At 36.3% G+C, this 21593-nt stretch overlaps 1 long non-coding RNA gene across 16 annotated transcripts in view; it reads right to left on the reverse strand.

The window, feature by feature from the left end:
* LOC137854579 (uncharacterized) overlaps nucleotides 1-21593 on the reverse strand; it is a 179551-nt gene that overhangs the window by 106298 nt on the left and 51660 nt on the right. For 4 of the 16 annotated variants that reach the window (XR_011095259.1, XR_011095274.1, XR_011095258.1 and 1 more), the window contains one exon: nucleotides 1440-2638. The exons of 8 other annotated variants lie outside the window; for them this stretch is intronic. This is a non-coding gene — a long non-coding RNA (uncharacterized lncRNA). 4 more of the 16 variants (XR_011095266.1, XR_011095268.1, XR_011095269.1 and 1 more) reach the window with 2 other exon arrangements.

Genomic DNA, 21593 nt, shown 5'->3' on the forward strand with positions numbered 1-21593 from the left:
GGCAGCAGCTCCTGCCAGGTCACCTGCTCCTGCGTGGTCTCCTCTCCACGGGCTACAGGTCCAGCCCGGAATCTGCTCCGGCAGGGGTCTTCCACAGGCGTCAGCCTCTGTCGGTGCAGGGCCACCTGCTCCACCGTGGTCTCCTCCACAGGCTGCAGCGTGGAACCCTGCTCCACCGTGGTACGCCATGGGCTGCAGGGGGACATCCTGCTTCACCATGGTCCTCACCACAGGCTGCAGGGGACTTCTGCTCTGGCGCCTGGAGCACCTCTCCCCCTCCTTCTTCACTGACCTTGGTGCCTGCAGGCTGTTCTTCACTCCTCTCACTCTCCCAGCTGCTGTGTGGCGCAGCGTTTTTTTCCCTGTCTTAAATATCCTCTCACAGAGGCCCAAAACAACATCGCTTATTGGCTCGGCTCGGGTCAACAATGGGGCCTTTACCAAACATGGGGCAGCTTCTAGATCCTTCTCACAGAAACCACCCCTATGACCCCCTGTTACCAAAACCTTGCCAGGTAAACCCACTACAGCTGGATCAACAGGCCATGTCCAATCACGTGACATTCAGCAAGTGCTGGGTCCTGCACTCGGGTGATACCAACCCCCTGAAGTAACATACAGGCCTGGGGAAGAGAAACTGGAAAGTTGCCCAGCAGAAAAGGATCTGAGGGTTCCTGGTCAACAGCAATCTGAACATGAGCCAACAGCTAGTTAAGATTGCCAAGAAGGCCAATGGCAGCCTGGCTTGTATCAGAAACAGTGTGGCCAGCAGGACTAGGGAAGTGATTGGCCCTCTCTGTACTTGGCACTTTTGAGACCACATCCTGAGTACTGTGTTCAGTTTTGGCCCCTCACTACAAGAAAGATATTAAGGTGCTCAAGCATATCCAGATAAAAACAACAAAGCTGGTGAAAGGACTTAGGCATTGGAACAGGCTGCTAAAGAAGGGTCAGCTTTAAGGGCATAATGTTGCAGACTATTATACAGTTATAAGCAGCAAGTAGGATTTCATTCCAGATCCTCTTCTGATACCCATGTCTTCATGGTCCTCCAAGTCATAACATACTGTATGAAAACAGTACTGTGACTGCAAAACAGGCTCTTTGTACGCCTTCATTTGTTGCCCCGTCAGAAAAGGGTCAGTATATAAACAAAACTTGTTGCAATATTTGTTTTGAAAGAAGGTTCTTTTCCCCATCCTAAAAACTCCTAAAGGCTTTCACCCCTAATGAAATGCAGATGTCTACCATCCCATTAGGAATGAATTATTTTGCTTACCATGGTAAGAATATCCCTTCTCTTTCTACAGAAGAACAACAATCTTTTCATCCCTTCCTTGTGAGAAGTATACTTGAATCCCCATAACAGACAAGAAATGTCATTTTTACTGTATTAGAAATGACTACATGGATAATGATCACTAATGATTACAACACAATTTTCTTGGAGTTCTTGATTTTATTTAATTCACCCAAAACTAAAAACCTAAATCACACATCTTATTTTTCTTCACTGACATTTTATTGACAACTTTATACCTTAAGATTTCCTTTCTTTCATTTCCAGACACTCCTGTATGCTAGATTAAAGTTCAAAAAATACTTTGATAAAATGTGATAAATAAGAGAAAATTGAAGTGACAGACTTTCATGTCTTCTGGTCCTAAGCAATGCTTTTTCCTATGAAATATTTCTACTCTCTTATATGGAGGGGAGGGAAGAGGAATGGAAGGGAAGGGTTTGAGTTTCTGTTTCTGAATGAGAGTAGGGCAGTGGTTTGGATTATTTTTGAATATGTGTTTACTTTTTAAAAATGTAGGTAAGTGTAAAGTTCTGAGAGACTGAATGCAGAGTACATCTATTCATGGAGGACAGACACAGACAGGAGTTATACCTGTGAAAGGTGAAGCACAAACACAAAGAGCTAAGCAAATGCTTAAGTAAACACCTATCCACCATTTTCCCATACTCAAGTCAAATGTTTGTCTTCACACTCTTCTTATTCTCAACTCCCCTTGTTTTAGCTGTAGATTACACTCAATGCCAGCCCTTTGGTGGAGCAAAGAGTTGTACAGTAGGCTTGGATCATAAACACAAAAGTTTATTTCTACAATTAAGTTTTTCTTTCTATGTTCCTCCACTTCTCCCTGCTTCTGCCACTGTCTGGATTCCTCCACAGGTCACAGTCTTTCAGGGATGTTCCTGACCACCCATGGCTGCATCCCCCTCAGGGATGTCTCCACCCCAGCTTAGGTTACCCACAGCTGCAGTACCTCAGGTGATTCCTGCTTTGGCATGGGGTATTATCTCCCAAGAAAATGTCTCCAGCTGCATGTCTCCTCAGAAGCTTGTCTCTCTGTGCATCTCCAAATGCATCTCCTCCATGCATCCTGCCAAGACCATCATCCCACATTTCTCCAAACAAGTTTTCTTCATAGATTTCCTCCTCTGGGGGCTGCTGCTCCTTAAATATTTCTGAGCCATAGCTCTTTGCACCACCATGCCTGGCTTCAGTCTAGGAGTGCGATGGGTCATTTACATGCATTTCATATCTGTCTGTGACCAGCCCAGGGCAGCTCACACCACTTTCCACACAGGGCATCCTGCAGCCCCGATACCAAAACCCTGTTGTTTTCACCTGATACAAGACAAAAGCTTCCAATTAAAAGTGATGTTCACAGTTTAAGCAGAAAGGATAATTAATCATGAAAACATAGGAAAAAATAATACTGATGGATTTTCTGTCTATCGAAGACTTGAAATGAAAACTGAATATTTTTTGAAATATATGCTTTATTCAGGCTCAAGTTACTACTGACTGCACATAGGATAATAAGCTAAAACGGGTAGGTAGAAGAGTATAGAAGTGAGACATTATAATCAGATAGTCTCTTCTGTCTTTAAAATCTCTTGGGCTATGTCTATAAAGCTGAGACTATAAAAAGAAGGCTTCAGGAAGCAATAAGTTAACTATGCAGTCAAGAACATATGAACCATGCATCTCAATTCATTTAAGTGGCAATGTGATCTCTGTTAAACAAATAAAGACGCATGGAAGATTTTTTTTTTCTTTTCTCTCTGGGCAAGATAGAAAGGTATTTTTCCAGACAAGAAATGTGTGATAATAAGTCTGATTTATATCATATTACTGCTGATTTAACTATACTTTACAACATTGTTGCAGCTTTGGAGAGCACAATATAAGAAAAATATAAAACCATACTAGAGAGTCCAAAGGAGAGCAACAAAGATAGTGAAAGTTTTAAGGGGTAAGACTTATGAGACGCAGATGAAGTCACTTGGTCCAGCTAAAGAAGAAGACACTGAGGAGCAACTCATGGCAGCCTACAGCTTCCTCACAAGGGAGAACCAGGATGGAAGGCACTGAGCTCTCCTCTCTGGTGACAGCAACAGAACCCATGGGAACAGCAAGGAGCTGTGACAGGGGAGGATCAGGATGGATGTTAGGAAAATATTCTTCACTGAGAGGGTGTTTGGGCACTGGGACAGGCTCCCCAGGATTAATTTTTGTGTAGTCCTGTGTAGAGCCATCAGTTGGACTCAGTGACCTCAGTGCGTCCCTTCCAGCTCATAATATTGTACGATTCTGTGATTCTGTGATTATATTGTCATAGAATAGTTAAGTTTCAAAAGGACTCCCAGAAGTTCAGCCCACTGTTCAAATCAAGGATGGCTTCAAATTTAGATCAAATTGAGCAGGGCAATGTCCTGTCAAGGTCTCAAAACCTTCATATATGGAAAATCCACCACCTCTCTGGGTACCTTGGTCCATGCAAAGCAAACCCTTATATATTATCTACTACAAACTCCTAACTATCTCTACCAGTCTCCTTCTCAAATTGGAAACACATAAATGAATGATACATCCTCAAAAATGCTAAGTAGAAGGAAAAAAAAAAATGCTTCTTTCAAATCCCTGGCAGCACTCTTTGTTAGGCTTTCTTATTTTGTTTATATGTAATTTTTTTCACTAACCCCATAAATATAGGGGACAGTGAATGCAAAATTTAAATGATATATTCTGAGCTACTTAAAAATCTACTTAAATAAATAAATAATGCAACATAAAGATAAAAACAAGTCTTTCCTAACTAACAAGTCATCATATTTAAAAGAACAAGAGTTCAGCTCAGTTCAGCTTCTTGTAACTAAGTAAAGTGCCTAAGTGAAATATAATTGCTGTCAGCTGATGGAATTGATTAGTTACCCATTACTTCAAGTAAAATAATTCCAACCTTCATAATTTCAGATTAAATTAAAAGAACTGGAGTCACCAGCTGTTCCTCAGCAGTGGAAAAACACATGCAGATTGTGCACCATGTTCATAAACAAACTTCTCTGTACAGGAGCTTAGTGTGTGTATAGATGTATATGAAAAAGAGAAAAAGTTTAAAAAGCAAAGCAAAATGAAACATAAACAAAGAAAATTCATCCTTTGGCACTGCATCAACACCTTTGTGATTTATCAGCAAAGTTGAGTGGACTCTTTAGGCATATTCGCCATGTTTATTAACAGAATAAATACCAGCACTAATTGGCTGCCATTCTGGTGCTAGATGGGATGAAGAATTCTGCCCATGCCTTCTAAAAGCTGTTTACTGGAACCAAAGCATGGTGAAACCTCTAAATTTCAAGGTCTGCAAGGCCAAGTATCCCACGGGGAAAGGATCATGCCCAACATCTCTGACAACAATGTTAATATGTTCTGTAATATTTTTGGGAACATTTTACCTGCTGCACTATCTGTATATTCCTATACCATGAGACTCACACTGTTGTGAGACTGCACATGTAGCAGTGCTGAGTGAAGCATTCATGCCACTTTCATCTGCAGACCTGTGGTCCTCCTTACCCACCACCTACTATTTTGTGAAAGTAGAAATGTTTGTGGAACTGCACAATTAAATGATCTAAGCTACAAATAACCCATCAGGAAAAAATAATAATAAATAGTTGGGGGATGAGAAGTGGACAGCAACTGCCAGGAGATTACTAAGAGACCACAGACTCAAACTTTAAATTATCCCAGCAACAAACCAAAGAGAATGCAATACTAGGTTTCTGTATATGTCTGGATAGTATAGAATGGTGCAATAAGAACTGAATGGAGCTATTTCTCTGAAGAAGAAAAAAAGAAATTCTATGAAATGGAAACACTACAACTAGAGTTTGTGGTGAACAACGGATACCCCAGGTCAGCAACCAAAAGGTTGTAGGAAGAAAATGTCTTTTAGAAGTACTGACAAAGCAGAGAGTTGTGAAAGAGAGATCCAGACATTACTTTGCATGCCTTCACTTAGTAAATACACATACTCCTCAGCAGCACCTTGCCATATTTCAATCTTTAGACTTTATTTGTACCCACTTCCTACCCACTCTCTTCCATTTCCATTTTCTTTCTCTTTCTCTGTCCACACTGACTAAGTGTCCTTGGCTCCACTTGGTTTCCTTTCCCCTGCCATTCCTACAGCACCTCTTCAAATGTATTTATCAGATGGCTTCATGATTCTTGGTTTGTTCTTTCCCAAACAGTCTCAGTATCCTTCTGGCGCATGTCTCCCCATGAATGCTTGTTGACTTCAGTTTTTCTAGTACCTCTCTTCAGGTCCTCCTCATCTTGTTTAAGCTTCTCCCAGGCACCAAACCCAGTGAGCTTTCCCATTTTTACCCCTAGTCTCTGTCCCTGTCTCTTATCCTAGATCACAGTCTCGGCCTCTTTGACAGGTTAGTTCAAATCTTGCACAGGTCTCACATGTATACTTTTTTTTTTTTTCCTTTAGTATTCAACCTGGGACAATTTCAATCCCACTCAGTTTAGGTTTTCAAAGACAGCATGGACAAAATATCATAGGGTCTAATAAAGGAAGTACTTGGCAGCACAAACTTCTTTGCTGTAGCAGAAACAGACCTGCTAACACAGATATCAAAAGTAACACTTCCATTGAATTACAGAGAAATAGGTCTGTCACTATGTCACAGGAGAACATGCACACATATCTGTAATAATCATGTTTCAAACAAGAAATGTTACATATAAACCAAAACATTTCCTTCTCCTGAAAATTCCATCTTCTCTGTAACTAAGGGATATATTTTTTTCTAAAGGAAAAAAACTCATCAAAGAGGAATGTATCACTCTTTTATGGATTTTTAAAGTTATCTATTATCTCGTTCTTGGCAACAAAGAAATACAAATGATAGAAATTGGGCAAATAATGGGAAATTGGAGTGGGTTCCTATTAAAAAAAAAAAAAAAAAAAAAAAAAGTAGTTGAAGATGATTGACGTTGGATCTTCATCTATCTATCTGGAAAAGATTTTATTTTGCTGAAGGATCTGCAGCTGAGAAAAAGCAATATGATCTTATTTTTAATAATATAACTAAACACTTCCTATAGTCATTGTTTCCTATGGAAAAAGATCTTACACTTACCTCAGACAAGTTCAATTTTATGTTATGTTCTGCAATGAATAAATATCCCACCACTCTATGTTTTACTTGGAAACAACAGTATATGTCAGTATGCACAGCTGGGATTTTCTCTCATGAATTTGCTTTCTTTCAAGTAAACACATTTTTCTATAAACAATACTAGCAAAAGGGCTAAAAAAATTCTGTGGGCTCTTTTGCAGAACCTGGCTGGGCAGGGAAGATGACAGGCTTTTTGCAGCATGTAACTGTTTCAGGAGTTAAGAAACAAACTATTCAAAGGTTATTTTACAGGTAGAAAGTTAGTAGAGCTGAACTATAACACACACCAGAGAAATTTTTGTTTATAATCAGCTTCCCAGAGTGATGCTCTATAATGTTACTGGAGAACATTCATATACAAAAAATATGTAAGTGACACTGCACCAAGCTTCTTTCTTTTTCCAGTCTACATGCTACTTAAGCTCAGTAATTTGTGTTTAAGATCTGCCCAGAACCACATTTTTCCATGTGCCTGGAAGACATTATGATTATTGATGAAGAATTGTTTCCTTTTTTCCCCAAGCAACTTAGGCTTTAGGGAGCCCCAATTAATCTTCGTAAAGTGAAAAATAATCCTCTTTGAAGTAATCAAGTTTGGCATCCCTGTGTCCTAGCAGCAAACTAGTCCTTTCTAGAAGAATAGGGCAGCAATTTAATGTAAAGAACATAAGAAGATATCACTAATGGCAAAAACATTCAACCTCTACCTGAAAAACATATGAAAGGTCTGTAGCTCTTAGACTTCAGCCCACACCACCTCATAATTGAAACCAAACAGGGAGATAAACCCTCCTTTTAAGGCTGTTAGGCTTTTCCTAAGCCTAGATTTTAAAACATCCTGAATTACTGTGTTTTAAGTTTGAAACATTTATTTGCTGTAACAGTGATAAGCAGGAAATCCTAGTTAGATTATTATACTATTTATAAAACATCCAAGGGCTGTTCTTTAATAGTTCATTTAACATCTGACAAGGATTTGAGCAGTAAAATGATCGGCTAGTAAAATCCAAATTGCACTCTATTTGTTTACATTGGTTTCAAACACTGGTGTTTTTAGACAGCTGAAGGCCTACAACCTTGCACCATTCTAACTGCAAATAATACAGTCTGCACTGCTCCCTAAGTGAATGCTTCCTTCAGTGTGATTACAGCTCTACTGCTTCACTGACAATTCTAAGAATGTTGTAAAATAATTTGGTGGCTTTTGACCAGGACCAAGACAAACAAGTGACAAATCAAGGTACTTCCCATCTGGCCAAGGGGTGGCAGATGGATTATTATAGATTCCAAATTGGCAATGACTCACAACACCAAGATGGAGAAAAATAATCGTTATCTGGATCTAATTAAAAGGGTGAAGGCTGCAGAACATGGGAAGGACATGATGCTGTGTTATACCCACCATTTGCAGTACCATGGCTACAGTTCTCTATAGAGAACATGAAACCAATTCTGTGAGCAGCACACGACAGTCATGAGAGAACACAGAGGAGAGCCACAGGAATACACTGTTACAGGAAATATAACTTATTCAGAAAGATTTAAAACATCAAATGTGAAGTATAAAAAGACTGAGAACAAGGAGAACAAGAGTACTGTCATGAAAAGCTTCTACCAGGGACATTACATAGGCATAACAAAATGCTAATGTGCTTATCATTCAAAAGAGACGTTTTAGGCTTGATATAGGGAAAAAAAATCTAATGTAAGGAAAATTGCTAAATGACACTTTATCCACTTCTAAAGATAGAGAGATAGAGTGAGAGAGATTACCTGTCCATGTTGCCAGAGCAAATGTAGAGAAAAACAAATGAGAAACCTAACTTGTTAGAACACATTTGTTTATCAAAACAATGGTATCTCATTTTTTAGTAGGAGTCTGCTTTAAGACATGTTCACAAAGAATTAACATGAGATGTGGGTATCGATTTTCCCACTTGGGAACTTTAAGAAGGCTGCCTCAAGCCATCATAAGTTGGGCCTTACAGTTGCATAGCACAAGCCCCAGAACTGATAAGTAATGTGGTAATGTGGTTCAGTGCTATGAAATAACTTTTAATAGCATGTAGCAAGTGCTCAGAAACAATAAAAACTTAGTAATTTCTAAACCTAAATAATTTCTCATGTAATTTCAGTGAAGACAACCAATTTTTTATCATCAATGATTTCATCTCTTTCTGTCGTCAGTTAAAAAAAAGAAAAAAGTTTTTTTTTTTTTCTTTCAGTATAGCTTTAATTATGATGAGCAGAAAATGACATTTAGAGACTCAGGTGCATGCATCCTTGATAAAGCATTGCCCACATCTCCTTTTTCTTTCAAAGGAAAAATCTGCAGACAGCTAAAATGATATTCCTTGGGGGCTTTGCTAAATATGTAACTGAAGTTTGCTTGGAAATATTGCTGAAAATTACTATGAATGTAAAACATTGAACACATGGAATTAAATTAAATATTATACAACTTTCACCCATTCACATTTATTTCAATGGAAACTGTAGATGGAGATACCATTAACACTCTTTTAACTCAGTCTGCAAATCGTTTCTAGTGCAGTCTGTGATGAGTCATTTAATTTTGACTTAATTTATTGATCTCTAAAATGAATATTACTGTAATCTCCAATCTTATAAGATTCAGTAAGTCACTTCATTTCCCTTTAAAAAAAATGGTGTGACATATCAGATATAGTCAAGAGTACATAGACTTCTTTTAAAAAAAGTAATTTTCCTGTGTGGCTTTCTTTTTTTTTCTTTTTTTTTTTCTTTTTTTTTTTTTTCCAACTGGAATAGATTTAATATGTCGAAGAATCTTACACTTGGATAAGTCAACTTCCTCTAGGCATAACTGTCACCTTTATCTATACCCATACAGTTTGTCTTTGCAGTCACATTTTTAAGGTCAGCACCCTAACACTGTCAGCACCTTTTTTAAAACAATGTGAACCACAGTTTCTCCCAATGTTTCTTTGTATGGTCTGGTATCGTTACTTGTCAGTATAAAGACAGCTTTTTAAATGAAATGAGATGCTTGTGCTCTTCACATTCAGATTAAGAAACATTTTAATTTGGCAAATATCTTCCAGAGAGAAAATAGTTTAATTAATACTGGTTTTCTCACAAAATTTTATATACACCAGCATTAAATACTGTGATAATAATATGTACTTCTCTGTTGCAAATGAATATACATTCCACTGTTTCAGTGAGTGAACAGAAATCTTCATCTTTCTTTTGAAAAAGGAGAGATCTCTTTTTAGAGTTCACATTCAGAAAACTCAGCACAGCCCAACTTGACTCTTAAAGAAATGCCATTTAAAAAAAAAAAAAAAAAAAAGTGGAAGCATGTGTCAATTATTTGTGAAAACAGTATATATCAAGTTAGCTTGAAGATAACAGCAGTTATTCTAAATGCTTGACCCAGCTAATTCTCTATTTTTCTAACAAACTCATTAGTAAGATGTGAAATTATTAATGACAGTGTTCCTTTTTTCAGTTTTTTATATTTTTACAGGCTAATACAATTTTTATATAGTATTTCTGGATCCTTTATTCCAGACTTTATGCTCCACCAAGTTCTACCAAATATCCTCAGTCAAGCAATCAAAGTCTGTTGTGAGTTTTATACCTTTTAGCATGCCTTTACCAGGTGAATACCATACTGGTATTTACTGACATAAAGCAATCATCAGGTTACATGTCTGTCTCTAGATCCCTTTTCCACATGATAAAACAAATCATCAGTTGCTTTATTTCAACATAGCTCCTCCAAAGGTAGTTTGCAGCAGCTAAACAGTAAACTCACTGTGTTTGATTTACAGACACAGGATGCACAGACACTAGGATCATTTGATCTGAAAAGGCTAATTAGTATGTGACAAGTAACATGTACCAATTCAGTTTTCAATCTCCATGGAGTTGTGTTGAAGTGAAGTTTCACAGGCAGTAATCTGGAAGACTGGAAATTGCATGAACAAGCCAAAATATAAATCTGAATTTTAGCTAATTATAGAATGAATGATGTTATATGCTTCTCTCCAGGGAAGACACTCAACAAATTATAACAACTACTTTTTTAATGAGGATTGACCCACAAACCATTTTCTCACATTGTATAAGAAATATGTTTTCTTGGTCTCAGCTTGTTCTGGGACAGCTTATGTCTCTAGGTTTTAAATTGCTTCAAAATATTAACAATTCATGCAAACTCAGAGGATGTTTAGTCTGGAGAAGAGGAGGCTCGGGACAGACCTTATTACTCTCTACAGCTGCCTGAAAAGAAGTTGTGGGGAGCTGGAAGTTGGCCTCTTCTCACAGATAACTAGCAACTGGACAAGAGGAAATGGCCTCAGGTTGCACCAGGGGAGGTTCAAGTTGGAAATGAGGAGACATTTCTTCTCAGAAAGAGCAGTCAGGCATTGAAAAGGGTTGCCCAGGGAGGTGGTGAAGTCACTGTCCCTGGGGTCATTCAAGGAAAGGTTGGATGTGTCATTTAGGGACATGGTTTAGTGGGTAATAGTGGTGGGAGGGTGATGGTTGGACCAGATGATCTTGGAAGTCTTTTCCAACTTTAATGATTCTGTGATTCTATGGTTATCCTCATTGCAACTCTCCATGCTCAGATACCACTAAAGCCTACCCACCCACTTTTTTTCCTCTTGATCCATTGCATAAAGTCTTCTCCCTTATGGGAAGACCAATAACTTTATTACTTCAGTGGTCAAACAACTTTCCAATTCTACCTTTCTACTTTCCAATTCTAACTTTCCAATTACACCTTCTATACCACTGGGAAGGTTAGTATGTGCTGTAAATTAATTTGTGCTGCAAATTAAACTTACAGGTACAGGAAACAAGCAATTTCCTAGCAAAGGATCATTGGTAGATAAAGGTAGGTGTAACATAACAAGCAAGTCCACCAATCCAGAAACCCAAATACAATTTCTGAAGAACTGTAGGACCCCTAGATGCTTTAGGATACCTAAGGCAGCTTAGAAAATGGCCAGCCATCCCATAATAAAGAATCGAGATGAATATAGTGTCTGAGTTTTGCCTATGTCTACCTAGTGATAGATCACTTATTATTTGCTTGTTAGTACTTGTAAGTTTGTAAAGAACATGCTAGAAAATTGTGTTTGTAATTTTTATTGCTAAAGTGCTCTTAAAAAAGTATGATTCAGAATAAAGCTAGAGTAAATAGAATACATAAATATATTCACAATAAATATATGCACAGCATATATGCACAGTACATAGAATAAATCCAGTAACACTCGACAATAGAAAGCACTATTTATTAGATTTTTAGATTGTTTCTAGGGCTCTGAATTCCTGGTGGTTTTACATGTCAAGTTGTTTCCCATGAACAGCTTTCTACATACAATTCTTAAAGTGTTGCCAGATATAAAAGCTGAAAATTGTTTAATTCTCCATTGTGACAAGTCAGAGGAAATGAATGGTTACAGCAATTTTCAAGAGCAATATTTTGATGTGATGTAAGTTACTGGGAATATCTGTAGAAAAGTGAAATTTTCATGAGTCTGGAAAGAGTGTTACTGGACTACAAGTAGTACAAGAAGAGAAAGCAAAATTGCCCTCAGTGCATGACCTCACATGCTTCTGTACAAGGATACTATTAGCTACAGTTTTCATTTTGAAAGCATAGTCTACGGAAAAGAAAAACTAAGGAGTAAGAAGAGAAGTCCAATTAATACCATGATAGGGGAGACCATCAGTTCCCTGGACTCCTGGAAGGATCATCACTGCAAGTGTTATTAAAGCAGAGAACAAGATAAGGGATATGAGTGCAAAAGACCACAAATAATAGAAGTATGTGGACAACTCAGTCACCGCAGCTGCTTTTCCTTAGGAGCTACCTGTTTATATGTCTTTAAGAAAAATCCTTAATTAATCATTCCATGTGGCATCAGAGAAAAGGAAAACTGACAATGTTCATCTACTAATGATCATAAGGAGCTGTTAAAAGTGATATTAGAGACCCTGGCTGAAAAAAAAAAAAAAATCTCAAGGGCAAAAGCATCAAGAGGTCAAAAGTACACAAAGAAAGAGTAGTGCATTTGACTGATCATGTCTAATTTATATTACTAAAGATACTAAAGATACTAACATTATTTTCTTAGAAAATCATTAAGCTTGTACTCTCCAAAATGGGTGTTTATGTACTATTTCCACAGAGGTAGTTACCAGAATATGCACTGCCACAATGCAAAAGAGTCTCTCTAGTTGTACCTGATGGCATTTTTTTTCAATGAAGATGAAATTATTGTCATGAAGTCCTGGCATTCAAAGAATTTGAATCAAGAAGCAGACATAACTTCCTATGTTGCATTGAATCTCACCAGTCTAGAACAGCTACCCTTACTCTAAGAAGTCCTTAGGTTTCTGAAGAACAAAGCTCTGTGTCTTCTGTATCCAAGTTCCCTGGATTGTGGCTTCTGACAGATTTTAATGCAATAAATTTTGTTTATACAAATAAATCAGTCATGGAACATATTTGGTCACAAACAGCACATAGACAATGGTTGTCAGGAAGTAACTGCCTCAGGAATGAATTCTAGTTAAAGGAACCAGTGCAATTAACAGGCTCTATTGTCACTTGCCAGAACTTGTTCCAACAAGCAACCAAAATACACATCCTAACAAAAGATTATTTTTTTCTCCAAAACAAAGCAACCTGTTTTCATAGAAAGACAAAGACAAAAAAAAAAAAAAAAACTTATTTAGCAATGTTAGTGTTAGCAGGTGATCTTTTGAAAACAGGTCATGTAGAAACAAATTTTCACTTTGTGCGCTACAGATAGCTTTCTGTGAGAAAGACATATCTTAACATTCCTGGCTCACTTACGTTCTGAAAAAGGTTATATATTTTTATTTTGTTTGATCACATAAAGCATAATAAAATGTCTGACTGTAGACTGAACCATAACTGCAACACTCTCATACTGTGAAAATGTATGTAAATATTAAGATAAACACACAGCAAATAATTCTGAATGCCAACAAGATATCTAATGTTGTAAAACATTTGTATGGTTTATTTTCTCTGGCAGGAAATTCTTGGGATAAAGCTGAGAAATGCATATGGTTTAAAGAGGTTGCATGGAGAAGAACACAAAGGAGAAACAGAAGTCACAGTGAATTTCAGAAAACCTCAATTACTCAGTAACTAGTTGAATAAAAACCTTAATAACTACATGAATGCCTTGAGTTACTATTCAGCATGCTGTTAACATACCCCATATGTTAACACATGGAATATGTTGCCCCTTTTAGCAACCCAAGTTGTTTTTTTCTCTCAGTGGTGTGGGACTGTAAGAGAAGATTATTTTAAACTTTTGCCTTCACCATTCACAAAACTAGCCAGAGTAATGCCTGTGGCATAGAAAAAGACTTCCTAAGACTCAGTTCTGGAATTCAAAAAGATGAAAAGTGGAAAACATAACAAGTTAACTTTCTGATTTTGGTGCATCTTTACTCACTTCTTCATTTCAGATAGGTGATCATAAATGAAATGCATGAATAACACACAAGCAATTAGCAGTTTAGGCAACTAGATGAGTAAAAGAACTGGTTTGACAATCAGGCTTGGAGAGTAATGGTTAAAGGATTGTACTCTGGAGGTTAGGGGACTTCCTCTATCTTTGGAAGTTTTCAAGATCTAACTGGATGAAGTTCTGAGATGACTACTCGGAGCAGGAGATTGTACTAGAGACCTCCTGAGGTCTCCCTCCTGAATTATTCTATGAAAACCATGCCTTCTCACTGTCAAGGCAGTTTTGCAGGTTTATCGGTCTCAGCAATCTGAGAGCCTGGTATGTAACTACAGCTAAAGCAAATGACACTCTGCTCAGGAAGGAAGCACATCCTGTGCTTTAAAATGAAAGATGGCATTGCAAAGCAGCTTCATCATCCCAAATCACAACCATCAAGTAGTTTTTGACAGTGTACCCATCGCTGTAAGAATGTGGATGTGAAGAGTTGGAATGTATTCACAAATGATTCGGAAAATACAGTCCATGCTTCAATCCAAGACTTTACTTTTGGTTTGCATCTCTTTCAGTATTCTATGGTTGCTTTGTGCTTGTATTCTGATTTAACTGTGAGAAAACTAATGTAAGCACACCAATGTGTGAGAGCAGTTATTTGTATCAGGTACTTTCTTTCTAGCAGGGATCTAGTCCAACAATAAAAATTTGTTGATTTATCCAAGAGAGGTATTATGTTTCTTTCTGAATGAGAGTACTGAGGATGAAGTAAACTTTAACAGCAAGTGTCATGAGAGGAAGGAAACTGTCAGGAAAATGTTGAGATAATTAATAGTATTTCATTTAAATATATCAGATATCAGATACATGTATGTTGCAACCTTGAAATATGGAGTAGGATTACTTTTCCAGAGTGTGGAGGCTGACTTTGATCTTTGATCCTTGTTCTCTGAAGTTGTCTCAACCTTCTTATTGAAATATTTGAAGTTCAAATAAGGTCTTGTGCTAAAGGCACAAGTCAGAATATCTGGGCAGTGTGAACTACATCTTTGACAAATAACCCTATTACCTCACTCCTTGTCTGCAAGCCCAGGATAATCTTTGCTTTGCTGTACTTTACTTATCATCTTCTGAAGATGAATTCAGAGCATCTGAGTGAATATAATACATTCACTGGTGTTTTCCTAATATTCTCACCTGCAGAAATGAGTTCAGACAGAAAGGACACTCCGAATCATACCATGCCAGGTGTTAAAATGTATGCACAAAATTTTCAACAAACCAAAAAACAAACAAACACAGAATGGACTTCAACAGTTATTAGACTGATTTAAAATATCATTGTAACAACAACAAAATAATAATAACAATAAATTTGTGATTAATTATTTTTATGTTCCTGAGACAACATGATTTCAGCTCATAAGCTCAAGATATCTTCCACATTCACAAAAGGTAGGAATATTTTGTAAACAGAAGCTGAGTTTTTCCATGTAGTAGAATGTAGTTTTCACATATACTTCTCTCAGTTGATGACTTACAGAAAGAACAAATATTTCAAGACTTGTGATAAAACTGTGATCATTGGAAATATGACAGATGAATAAGCTACTTGATTCAAAATATTCACTACAGGCTATTTTTTTATAAACTAGAGCTTCAAAAGTGTCCTTAAGAACTTTAACTAATATGTTAATTTCTATGTGCACTGGGAAGTCATTTTACTTAGCAAACATACAGAGTCAAAATCCTTTTGACAGGGAAAAATAAGAGAACTGAGCAATAATAATCAACTGAGTGATGTTAAATCAATTATACCATTAGTATACCAATATGAGAAGAAAAATGCAGAATTTAACTAACAACTTTAAAACTCCACAAGGAATTCAATCAGGAAATGGAGAAGCACTTTTATTTTTATTTTAAAGAATCGGATGGAAAGAAACAAAATTTGTCCCCTGGAAACCTTATTTTCTACACATTTATTCAAATATGAAAATCTAAATTGATATTCACACTACTGTTGGTTTAAATAACACACAATAATAATGGCATCTACTTTGTCACTGAATGTCCTTTTCCACATCTAAATGGAAACTATGCTTCTGGTTGGAAATATGCAATTTGATCTCTAACCAGATCATCTCCTTACACAGATGCACATAATGGCTTTGTCACTGGAACGTCATATAATTGCAGTACTGCTTAAGTCTCTATAATACATAATTAGAGAAGGTTGCAGTTTTCTTCCATTTGTTTTAGTTCTTGAACAATTTTTCTTGATGAGACATTTCTCTGTCATCTGGAAACACCCCAGCAGTTGAGGACCTGTCCCAAAGCACTTTATTACTCAAAAAGAATATTTCCATTGACTTCACTGGATTTTGGATCAACACCTACATTTCCCATTTCAAGTGAAGCCTAAAGTGTGCCACGTATAATAACTAAGCTGTTGTCTTAGTCCCTTTACGAGTAAAATTACTACCAGTTTGTTACTTTCTTTAGTACTGTTTTTACTACTTTTTCTTGAGCAATTTTGTAATCATTTATCTTGTTACGTCTATCACCTTCAGTTTCTGTAAGCTGCATTCCATTCAAATTCCTTATGATTGTCTTAGTTTTCTTCACAATTACATTTTAATTTGTAGTGCTAGATGCATTTATTACTCCATTGCCCCCATTTCTCTTCCTAGGTCATTTCCTTTTTCTTAGGTGATACAATAATTGCAGTTTCTGTTATCATTGTATCATCGATTCATTTAATGCTCTGACATTTTTTCCTGCTATGAAGTAATTTTGAAAAACTTTTAATAAAGGTTGTCCCAACTCCACCCACTCATTACTTAGTTACAGGCCAATTTTTTTTTTCCTACTGACATTTAGTTTTCTCTGTACTAGCCAGGTTTCTGCCCATGTTATTGCACAGAGATATAGTCCAAAATACATATTTGCCAGTTTGGTTATGAATTTAGTTGATCTGAGTCAAAAGACTATCTAACAGGTAGATTAAATCAACTATCAGCCAACTTCTATTGAAGTTTTTGCCACCACCTTAAAAACCTCTTCCATGCTTGCGTTAATCAGCAGTGTAGTCTATGACTAATGAGTGGGTTTTTAAATTCAACTTACCTTGACTACAATTTCCTCACCCTATGACTGCAGAAAATATTGTCCAAGCTTCCACTTCAAATATAAGTACAAGGGGAGTCCTGAAACATACCTGATAAAATAATAATTGTGAGGAAAGATGGCTATTTTTTTTAGCCTGTGGGATGGGCACTTCAGAAAGTCTGGAAATTCATATATCTAACGTATATTCTACAGGAACTCACCAGATAATCAAACCACTATCTAACACCATGGTAAGAGCAGGGCATATGGGGCCACAGAAGTCTTTGGCTAGTTTACATAGACTTGGAGCTAGACAGCCAGGAAGTGATTGTCCACCCAGACTGTCAGTCCATCAGACAGACTACCATGATCCCAGGGTCTGAGAGCCCCACTGCATGTTTCAGAGCCCTGCAGGGCTTCTGTGCTCTGAGGCCTCCAATAAGGGGCAGTCATAATGACAATACATCATAGCTCATACAGAGATTTTCTGGAAATCCTGCTACTGGCAGAGTTTTGTTTGAACATGAAATCTCCAGATTGTGATGAACAAGCAATTTCCAATTAAAATCATGATGCTATCTAAATTTCCAGATGCCATAGCTGGTTTTCTATGTTTAACCACAATGGTTTGCCACTGATTACAGCCAAAGACTGCCATCCTGAAATAAAGGTGGGTTATTTTTGCAGTTTTCCCCAAAGTAAATTGAAAATAAATCTCAGAAATATATCAGCATTCTTTTTGCAAGCACATAAACACTAACAGTTGAGGACTAAGAACTGCCATTTACTTTAATTCACCTGTGCATGTTCTTCATGCTAGTAAAGTGTGCACAGCTTCTTTGAACAGTAAGTTGAATATATGGTTATTTCTTATTTGAAAGACCAATAATGAAATTGCTTCAGATTTTCATGTGACAGCATCTGGCATTCAGTACACCTCCCCAGGGTAAGGTACTTCTATTGGAAGATAAATTAAGTTGTTGATGCATTATCTTATTTCCTGTGGCAAAGATTTTGCTCCTGGCTCTGGAAGCAGACAAGCCCTCACAGTCAGCTCTTAACTCCTTGTGGAATCTTGGCAATGGATAGCAGGGATTTTTTTGTGGGCTTCTTTCATATAGAGCATTTCTACAACATAAGTAAATGTTTTATGAGGATTTGAGAACTAGGGAGCTGGCTAGGCTAGCAAAGATGGCCAAAGAAAGGCACATGCTTATTCCATAGTTTAAATATGGGGCAAAGCTGCAATAGACCAGAGTTGTAGAATTAGGCTTCTTTTGTGCACTTGGTGGTGAATACCACCACCAGTGGTATAAGTGGTATTTCTCATTTTGGAAATGAATCAGGTAGTTCACCAAAATGGCAAATAAACAATGCAAATTGTATATTAGTCCAAGGTAATTCTGCAGTGCTGCTTATAAACCTTTGGGTTTGTTTTGGCAAGAGTATCACCTTGCTTGCCAGTAGTGTGTGAAGTATCGGTGCTGAACTTTCCACTATTCCAAATAATATTCTTGTTTTTAGAATATAAAACTTCTAAAAACATCCCTGGATCTACTCAGGTGAATGGGCCATATATTCACAAGTTACTACACTGAAAATGAATTAGCACTTGTGCAAGTGTTGAAAAAAAAAAAAAAAAAAGACATATATTACATAATTTATTTTAATTTACTCACAAGATAAGGCATATTTTGTGCCATAAGCACTAACTAAAATATTTTCTGTAATACAGTGGATCCAGGAGCTGTGCAGATATCTCTTCAGAAGATTTTAGGGTTACATGACATTCTTAAACGAGACACCATCTCACTTACAAAATTAATGAAATGTTTCCTTCTCATCATCACACAATGTTTTATTTAAAATCATGCCCCCAAATCACTATCAGATGTCTGATTTTCTATTGAACTTACTATGTAAGGGGTTTTCTGCTTCTGGCAAATAAGGAAATTCTGACTTTAAATTCACCACACAGTAACTAAATAACTTGTAACTGACATTTATTCTACTTACATGGAAAAAACTCCCAAATCCTTTTGTTGTATAAGAGATGTAAAAGAGATGTCAAATGCTAAATTTAGTTCTCTACAGTATTGTTAGTAAGCTATATAATATCATTCTTTTAAAAGCAAGATAGCTGATTGGAATTACTATGCACTTTGGACTGAGTATTATGTTTTCATATATAGCCATTCTATAAATTTTGTCCAGGTCAAAGCACTTTAAAAGTAGCATGCCATGAAGACAAACAATAGAATCATGGGCAAAAATAGAGAAAGAAAGAAAAAAAAAAAGGTGACGATAAGAGGGTTTGTTCAATGCCACTAGGATGTCATGTTAAATACAAGCCTGAAAAGCAAAGAATTCTGTGTTCCCAGTACAAATCATATTGCATAAATCATATTGCATTGCCTTCATCTTTTTTAAAAATTTATTTTTTATTTCTTTCCTAAAGCTCCCTCTTCCATCCTTCTCTTAAAATACTAGCAAAAAAAAAAAAAAAAAAAAAGTAAGGCGTGCTTAGGCACGTCTTCTGTTATTCTTTTTTCACTTTTTTTCATATTTTGAGCTGACTCAGTGCTGCCTCTACCCTGGTTGGATCAAGAATGAGAGAGTTGCATGTCTATATCTGACTTCTGAAGAATAAAATTTAAGAACCATTAAGCAACAGAAGGTAGATATAAAATCAGTAGCATGTCACAGGACAAATCCCAGTAGTATACCACTTGCAGTTTAGTATATTGTAGTTCATCTGGATATAAATTTTTTCACATTTTGTTTGGCCTCTTTTTTACAAAGAAAAGTAAAATGTAGTGTATGGTTTCCAATTCCACTGGTGAGAACCAGATTAGTCAAATTTACTTAGATAATGAGAGGGAAATTGAATGTATGGTACCACTAAATTTTCCCTTTCTCTCTTTGGCTCTTATATCTTAAAATATGATTATTAGCATTTAAATATCTGTAGGAACTATAAAACTGTAATACTTTCCTAACATGGAAAATAAATTATTGCATCTGGTTTCTTTAATTCTCATCTTTGTTTATTTTTGGATAACCTAGGAACCATTAACTCATAGTTTCTTTGTCATGGATGCCTTCTTGCTTTATTTTTATGCCATTGCTAGGACTAAGATAGTCCTAGAAAGTTATCTTATGAGCTTATTTTTTGCTGTGATGTGTATGGTGTTTTAACATACAATGCTATCAGGAAAAAAAAAACATCATTCTTTGAAACATGTATGGGATCTTACAAGAGAACTTAAAGTTTGCATTCTCTTTGCTTAGACATCATAGAAATGGGGGAAATAGGAGTAGGAAGGGGAACTTCAGAAAGACTGCAATATTTTCAGTTCTGAGTTCAGCTGTGTCCAAGAAACATAGATGAAGGTAACCACACTAACCACTGGCACAAGAGCTTGTGAAACATTTTGACAAGAGGTGTTATGATGTCTACATGACCTGTAATGACATTACATGACTTCTATTAAATCAATTCCACTTTAGCAGCTTATCACAATGCTGAAAAATAAAATAAAATAAAATAAAATAAAATAAAATAAAATAAAATAAAATAAAATAAAATAAAATAAAATAAAATAAAATAAAATAAAATAAAATAAAATTGTTTAAATGAAACCTATGAAAGATAAAATGCATATTTTTGTATTGCAATATTAGATTGTTATCCAACATTTATCTTTTGTTCTACAAGGTATCAGTATTATTATTTTTTTTAAGATTTATACAATGTAAGAATATGGTATAGTATTACTAAAATATGGTATCATTTCCTAACATAAAAGTCTGGTGGTTTGAGACTCTGATCCAGAAAATTAGTAAGTATATTTTTTAACTTTAAGAAGCTTGGGGGACATTAATTAACCTCTATTAGGAGGTAAAGGTTTGCTTCAGGTTGTTGCTGACTGTAATAACAAAGACTGGATGAGATCCAATGATAGTCTGCATAAGTGTTAGGATAGTTTGGATCAAGGTCTAATTAGACATTTTTGTTTAATTTCAGAGTCTCTGTAAAGGATTTCTTTCTGGTTTCAAACATTTTTTAGCTACAGAAGTTTAGCATATTTAGAACACTTTATAATGCCTATTTTTGAGGCGGAACGGGATAATATGTGTTTATGCAACTGTGAGCTGGCTAAAACTCTAGAAAAGTATGTTCAGGGAGCTAAGAAAAATCTGAGAAGTGCATTTTAGACACACAAAAAAGTTTTGAAAATTTTCTTATTGCCGCTATCTGTTGTTAAAGAACATTGTATTGTGCTTAGTGTAAACATGTATTGCATAATTCTTATCTATATCTTTCTAAATTAATTTGTTAATTCCCAGGACTGTAACAGCTGATTTTGTCAAAATAAAATCAGAGTGAGAAAAGCCCCATAAGCTCCGCATTGGAAATATCTAGGAAGTCTGAATCCATTCATTCATTTTCTAGTACAGCAGACTTGGTTCTTCATTATTCTGTAA

The sequence above is a fragment of the Anas acuta genome, chromosome 3 (genome assembly GCF_963932015.1).
Source record: "Anas acuta chromosome 3, bAnaAcu1.1, whole genome shotgun sequence".
Classification (NCBI taxonomy): domain Eukaryota; kingdom Metazoa; phylum Chordata; class Aves; order Anseriformes; family Anatidae; genus Anas; species Anas acuta.